The 7,615-nt window shown below is 39.5% G+C and overlaps 1 long non-coding RNA gene across 1 annotated transcript; it reads right to left on the bottom strand.

The window, feature by feature from the left end:
* Positions 1–259: 259 nt before the first annotated feature.
* On the bottom strand, positions 260–7,375 carry LOC125332230. Its single transcript, XR_007206412.1, has 3 exons — positions 7,334–7,375; positions 2,211–2,366; positions 260–1,604 (listed from the first exon to the last, which is right to left on the bottom strand). It is a non-coding gene; the product is annotated as an uncharacterized LOC125332230 (long non-coding RNA).
* Positions 7,376–7,615: the final 240 nt, after the last annotated feature.

Raw genomic sequence — 7,615 nt, 5'->3', positions numbered from 1 at the left:
AAGAATTCCACATATGCAACCTACTCCACATCTAGCTGTACTTCATTTATCTAAATTACCTTTGCTTAAGGATGAAAATGGGATTCTTCGGGAGCCTCAGCACTACAAGATGTAAAAGACAGAACAAGTCTAAGTGTTGACTCACATACATTACAAATTCAGCTCCTTAAATCTGTATCTGTATACAGGACATTATTTTATTTATATAATTATAAACAACACACAAGGAGAGAAACCTAGATTGCAGTCAAAAGGGGTTTTTCACGGGTTAAAGAACAGTCTATTATATATTCTTTTTCCCTATAAATAAAGTCAAGCCCAGAATTTTCCCAAACACAATGACATATTTAACTGGATAGCCAAAATAGTCTCACAGAAAGCCATTGGGATACTCTGTGTGTCCCCTTGGACTATGCAGAAAATCCATTTTCCAGTTTTATAAAAAGAAACGGACACTGCACATACTACTAACACATTTTGGAATACGGTTTTACAAAATCTCATATTAGTATTCATGTGACACTAAAAAGTCACCAATCTGCCCTGGATAAGAGATGTCTAGAATATGATCCTTCTTCTTTTTAATAAACAAAATCTTTTTATTCATGGAAAAAGATGAAAAGATGGAATGTTTCACTTGCATTGTGAAATTTGAAGGAATGACAAGTCCCTTAATACCAGCCTATGAAATATCAGATTGCGTCTAGAAAGGTTTAAAGAGTTTATTAATCTTCAACAAAGAACAGAGAAAAACTCAGAAGCACTCAGTGTGTTTTGGAATAAAAAAAAAATATTACTTATGAAACTTATTAAAAAAGGAAATGGGATTTTTCCCATGAACTTCTGTTGGCATTGGAGCAGTCCTCAGTTCCTTTAATCACAACAAATAAAAGTTGAAGTACATTAAGAGAAGTAATACCATAATATCTCATGTTAAATTCAACTTTTTTACTTGCTAAGCACTATTTATTCTATCTCGTTAACTTTGAGAAGTTTGGAACTAGAAATGTCTCTTCTCCTGGCCTTTTCCTTTGTATGAATATATTGAAAAAATTTTGAAAACAGTCCAGAGAGTTTTTATTAACAAAGGGATGTCAAAGGTATGTCAGAAAAATCTCCAAGGAAAGTTTAGTAAATGTTTCTCCATTTTTAATAATAAATATTGATTATTTAACAGCAAGGCTTCCAGATGCTGAAATGGCAAAAGCACTGCTGGCAGCAAATCAACACAGTTGGAACTGTCTACACTGAGTATTAGAAAATAAAGTTAAGTGCAGTAATCTCGGGAATTATTTTACTTCTCTAAGTAAAATACCTCAGCCGACACTATTTTACTTTTAATTATTTCATGGTCACCAAATCCACTTTGTGCTGATGCTGTGCTTCAGCCAACGATTGTTTCTGAATGAACCTGAAGTTAGAAAAAAAAAATTAAAAAGTCATAGAGGATGCAGCCAGGTGAAGCCTGGGCTCTTCCCAGGAAACAATGGACAGGACAAAAGGAAACAGCCTCAAGCTGTGCCAGCAGAGGGTCAGGTTGGATGTCAGGAAGAATTTCTCCACGGAAAGGGTTGTTATTGAAATGCTTCTCATCAGTATTTGTTCTAAAAAGAAAGGGATAGAAGGAAAAATTGTGACATTGGTTGGCTCTTGGTTTGTATTTATTGATTTAAAAATCCATTTAACCTTAACTTGTTCAGTGCCTTATTATGCACAAGGAACGTGACCTAACCAGTGCTGAACAACTTCTGAGAAGGAGCCTGATTGATTTCAAATCCCAGTCATTTAACTCCAAGCCAAAAAGAGCATTGGACTGCAAAGAAACAAACAGGCTTCAATCACAAGTGTTGATATGAATCTGGCCACGTGGGGGAAAGCCACTCAAGGGCACAGAAGAATAAAGAACAACAAAGTGAACAGAGATGTGAGCAGACAGGACCTGTTCATTATGGTTATACAGTAATTGAAACAAAGGATGTTTCAACAAAAGTCAAAATGTCTTTAAAATAAAACAAGGTGTGGAAACTAATTTCAAAGACATTATGTGCACCTTCACCTGTTCTCTGAGTTTTAGAGACTCCACAAAGTGTTTGCAGTATAAAAAAAGGCTGAGGACGTTCTTGAATTTGACATTTTAAAAAGACAAATCTTCTGAAAAAATAGATTCGAACAAGCCTCCCCATAAACAACCTTTCAAATGAAAATCATACCTCTAATCTCTGCTCAGCATTCACAGGAACTGTCGATAACTCTGCAGATAACTTTATCCAGTGGTCAGGCGAGTGGAAGCAATTATCTAGTCACTCTTAGGTACAGCACACATCCATGTATATTCATTTTCTGATGAGGTGAGAATGGACTTTCACCTGACAAGAAGATCATTGAGAAAGACTGTAGGCTCAGTTTATTTAATCCTGAAAATATAATGGGAAGAATATAATAGCAATGGGAAGAGTAATATGACAATAATGAGAAACTCATAATATTCAAAATAATTACTGTAATATTCTTTTACCACAGGTATAGCACAGACTGGGAGTGAGGAATACTTCAGCACATAAAAACTTAGTGTAGCATCTCCACAGAGAGACAAGAAGTAATCATTCACAAACAAATGCTAGAACTTATTAAGCATCAGACTGAGGCAGACAGAAACACAGGGTGAGGAATCCCAGCATGGATCATGGTTAACAACAGGCTGGGGAAACTCAGAGTAGACACCTCTGGACATGACTTACTTAAATATTACACATAATAATGCCAATTAATGATGCTAATAATAATGCACTCAGATGGCTAATAACAGCTTCCTCTGTGACCTGCAAACCCGACTTCTGGAAACAACCCTGCTAAAGTCCAGCTGAGTAGTTTCATACAATTTTTTTTCTAATCTTCTGTAGTGAGAACCTGTGTCTTACCCAGTAAAACAGATTAATACAATGTTTTCTGATTTTGAGAAAGACTTTCATTACATCTGCTTCCTTTTGTTCTTTTTTTAGAGCTTAACACTAATGACGAGAATTTGATTTCCTGTGTTTATAATAAAGCTGGCATTAACTGTATGTTCTTAATTAAAGCTTTAAGATGTATTAGACAAGGACATGAGTAGATTTAAAGGCACTAAAGTATTTTTTGAAACAGTTTCAGCATTTTGCACTTTGCTTCCAGTGTATGAACACAGAGATTTCACAGACAGTGGAGCCAGAGCTGAAGACTACAAACAGGAGCAGCATTCCAAAAGCCTGCAGAGGAACACGAAGAATGGATCATTTCTCAATAACTGAGGTGCAGCAGAGAATGAAGTTCAGTTTCAAAATCTCCTGCTGCAGGAATCTTTTCAACCTCCCCCAGCCCACGTGGCTTTTCACCTCTTCATCTGATCTCTGTTCAGGAGGAGGGGTGGGAACTGGGGTGGTGAGAATTCCGTTTACTGAATTTAAGTGCCATTATTTCACCTTCCCACCTCAAATCATCTGATTCATGAATAGCACAGAACCATCTGGCCTTAGTTGATACTGGACACTGAGGTAATTGTCCATTTGTCTGTTATGATTGACCAAAGCTGTGAAAACACTGTGCAATACAGGATTTAAAATGAGCAAATGAATCTTAGTGTCCACTCCTTCACTGGTCTGAGTTCATTTGCAGATGACACTGAGCTGAGGGGGCAGTGGGACCTGGAAAAGCACCAGAAGTGGCTCCTGGGAATCTCCTGAGGTTTAACAAGGCCCAGTGCTGGGGCTGTCCCTGGGCGAGAGCAGCCCCCGGGATCAGTCCAGGCTGGGGCTGAGCAGAGGGAGCAGCCCTGGGAGAGGCCCTGGGGGAGCTGCGGGGCAGAGCTGGCCCTGCCCCGGCCGTGTGCGCTGGGAGCCCAAACCCCCCTGCCCTGGGCTGAGCCCCAGCGTGGGCAGCAGGGGAGGGGGGATTCTGCCCCTCTGCCCCTCAGCTGAGACCCCACCTGCAGAGCTGCCCCAGCCCTGGGGCCAGCACAGGAAGGACCTGGAGCTGCTGCACAGAGCCCAGAGGAGGCAGCAGCGTGAGCAGAGGGATGGAGCAGCTCTGCTGGGAGGAAAGGCTGCCAGAGCTGGCATTGTTCAGCCTGCAGAGGAGAAGCTTTGGGGTGAGCTCAGTGTGGCCTTGCAGGGCCTGAAGGAGCTGCGGGAAAGCTGGAGAGAGACAATTGCCAAGGGCTGCAGGGACAGGACACAGGGAATGGCTGCCCAGTGCCAGAGGGCAGGGCTGGATGGGATCTTGGGCAGGAATTGTTCCCTGGGAGGGTGGGCAGGCCCTGGCACAGGGTGCCCAGAGCAGCTGGGGCTGCCCCTGGATCCCTGGCAGTGTCCAAGGCCAGGCTGGACATTGGGGCTTGGAGCAGCCTGGGACAGTGGAAGGTGTCCCTGCCATGGCAGGGGTGGCACTGGGTGGGCTTTAAGGTCCCTTCCAATACATTTTATGATGCTATGATATCCTTTTTGAAATTATTCTCATTTATCATGTACTTGCCTTGATCAGTGGTTAAGCTGTAAATAAAACTTGACACTGGGTGGAGAAAAGGAAAGAAATAAATACTCCTCTAGGTAAATTAACAAGTTGTTATATCACTTCTTGTATCTTGAATTACTTTTTCATCCTCTCTCCAAAGCTGGCAGAAAATGCTTTAACACCTCATTAGCTCAGTGCTCTGAGGACTAAACTGCCTTCCTGGCCCTTAAATTTGTCAGCACCTTCTGTGTCAGAAGACAGTAAGAAAGAGGCCATAAATATATTGCATAAATGAAAGTTTATATCTGAGAAGAATAGATATGATCACTAAACTTATGATTATCAAGCAAAATTCAGGAAATCCTCTCCCTTTGCCTGGCTGCATACATTTCTATTTGTCTTTAGAATAAGTTGTGTGACTTCCACATTCATTATTTGCACTTCGTTACTGTGAACAGCATTAATGTGTCCTCCAAGGAAATGTGATAAAAAACATAACACATACCTCTCTTAAATAAATGTTGGTGAACACAGCATATTGTTTTAAGCTATTAGCAACCAAAATATAATTACTAAGCTTTTTGTAACCCCTAAAAGAGCCCTCTTGGTTGTCATTACACACAATTAGGTATTTATGGGTAATTTGGGATTTATGAGCTTTAGTGCATGGAATCTGCACCCTCCATATGCTTCTTCCATATCTCTAAACTACTGTAGGTTGCCATGGTATTTTTTTTTTTTCCTTCACATCATCACATTTTGCACCAGATTCCAGACTTCTCACAGTGAAGTAAGGCAGCTGGTTATCCCTCTTCAGTCTCGTTGGGCAAGGGCGATGGATTTGCTTCACTGCCCAAGCTGTGCTCAGTGACAAAGCATGGGGAGCCACTTGAAGAGGTAAATGTGAAATATGACTTTCGAATATTGCTATGCCAGCTCCTTTTCTTCCATGTTTTCAATCATGCCAATGGCTTTAAGCACCTTTTCATGGACTAAATTAGGGAGAAATAATTTTGTAGAAGTAATGAGGTCACCAAAAGGGTTGAAAAAACTGTGACCACCTACTCTTTGGTGGAATGAACTTTATGAGATGATATGCACAAAATATATATTCTAATACATATTTAAATAGCCCATAAACATGACAGATAAAGAGAGTTTGGGTTTTCCAATTTTCAGGCAAGAGGTTTCAAATTAATTTAATTTTATGAGAGGTGTCCAAAGAGGAGATTGTCATTCAGTTGAATTATGTGTTACAAACTGGAACCCATCTTGATTTCCAGACACATGCAAATCTTTGTTCCTGTCATTTTACTGACTTTCAAAGATAGTAAAACCTCCTTTGTTCTTGATAAGTCTGTATCTGCACAGTTCCACTGCCTCTGACAGAGCCAGCCCAGCTTTCCAGCAGCACAAATGAGAGGACAAGGCAGATCAGGGACTTTTAACACATCTTTAAGGTCTGATGTAGTCAGCTGCAAGCTGTCTCCACGCAGTAACCACACAGTCAGTAGGGAAACGGGCCATTTTCAATTAATTTAGACATGAAAGCACGCAGTCAGCTGTGCTGGTTTAGGCCCAGCTCTGTTTTCAGGAGAATGTCATGTCTGTGCTCAGATAAGCTATTTCTCTTTCATGAGACAGGTATCAAGAATAGTTCTTTTGTGAAGACCTAAAAGACAGGAATATACTAAAATAAGGCAATGCTTTCCAGGAAATGTATTTATTGATTCAGGTATGAAATTTATCTTCTCTTAAATCTGTGTCCAAACTTAGAAATAATCACAAAATTTGACTTGCAATAAGGAGTAACCAAAGAAAGAGAAGTTCTGTCTTAGACTGTTCCTGGAAATATTCCCACACTTCTTTTTTTTCTAAAGTTATTTAATTGCTTTATACAAGGACAATGAGAAACTAAGCCTTCGTGATATCTGGAGACTTCTGATTTCCTATGTGTGGATTAACTTCATTAATCTTTTTCATTCTCAAGCCCTTTGCAACTTTGTGTTTTCTTTATTTTTGGTCTCTTAGATGCCATAAAACTGAAATTTCAGAGTAAATTATCTATTAGTCTTCTAAATACAACAGAGGAGATCTGAATTGAAAAAAATTGTTGGGCAGAACTTGTAAATAACACTAGACTACAGAGTTCAGAGTATAATGCTACTAAAATAGACTTCTTTTGGGCTTATGGCAATCTAGAATTGTCTTCTTAGTGATTAATTAAGGGTAAAATCAATTTGCATTAGAAACACTTATTTGTAATTGAATACTCTCCATGAAGAAGCTCTGAATTAAAGCTACCAAAGTCCTGGTTTCATTTTCTTCGTGCTTGGTGACCTTCTCTGGGACTGAATGTTGACAATGTAACGTGGCAGAAGGTGAACACCTCTATCAAGGTGCTAAAACCCCACTTTTCCCCTTGGTTTTTTATCTGAGGGGATTGACAGACTGCAAAAGCCATGTGGCACAAAATTAATTCTACAACCACTTGAAACCTGCAAAATTTATACTCTGGATCTGGACAAGAAAAAGAGAAAAAGCTGCCTTTTCTTTTATTGTAAATCAAGGACCATTGGCAATGTAAACTGCAGTGATATATAAAGATCTAATCCCCCTCAGCCCTAATTCTATACTTCACTTAATTAAACAGCACTGAGTTCATTTACACTGATGTGCTCCTGATCAGTTTGACTCAGATGTACTGCATCAAAATCCCACATTTTAGTGTGAAGTTCCAAACTCAGGGCTCACTTTCCCGGATAGAATCCATGTTTCCTGAAGTGCTAGGGAATTTTAAATAATGCAAAACCCCAAAGCATTTGGGAATAGCAGTGAAAGTTCAGCTTACCTTGGGTTTGCAGGCTGCTGGATGTAATGCAAAAGACTTGAGCAGTCCCACTTGGCAAACCCTGCCTGCACAGAAAGGTTCTTTTTGTCACTGTGATTAATTAGGGACTTGGAGTGGTAAATAGGAACTTGTTAACACCAAAAACACAGCATAATAACAAAAAACATAAGGAAAAAAAATGCAACATTTTTTCCTTGAAAGAACATAGGTAAACATTGATTTAATAAGCATTTTCATACTTTTATTTCTACTTTTTTTTTGCAGTAATAACAATCAAAACAC

Source organism: Corvus hawaiiensis, chromosome 12 (assembly GCF_020740725.1).
Source record: "Corvus hawaiiensis isolate bCorHaw1 chromosome 12, bCorHaw1.pri.cur, whole genome shotgun sequence".
NCBI lineage: Eukaryota > Metazoa > Chordata > Aves > Passeriformes > Corvidae > Corvus > Corvus hawaiiensis.
The sequence above is the reverse complement of the archived record's forward strand: the minus strand, read 5'-3'. Positions and strand labels throughout refer to the sequence as shown.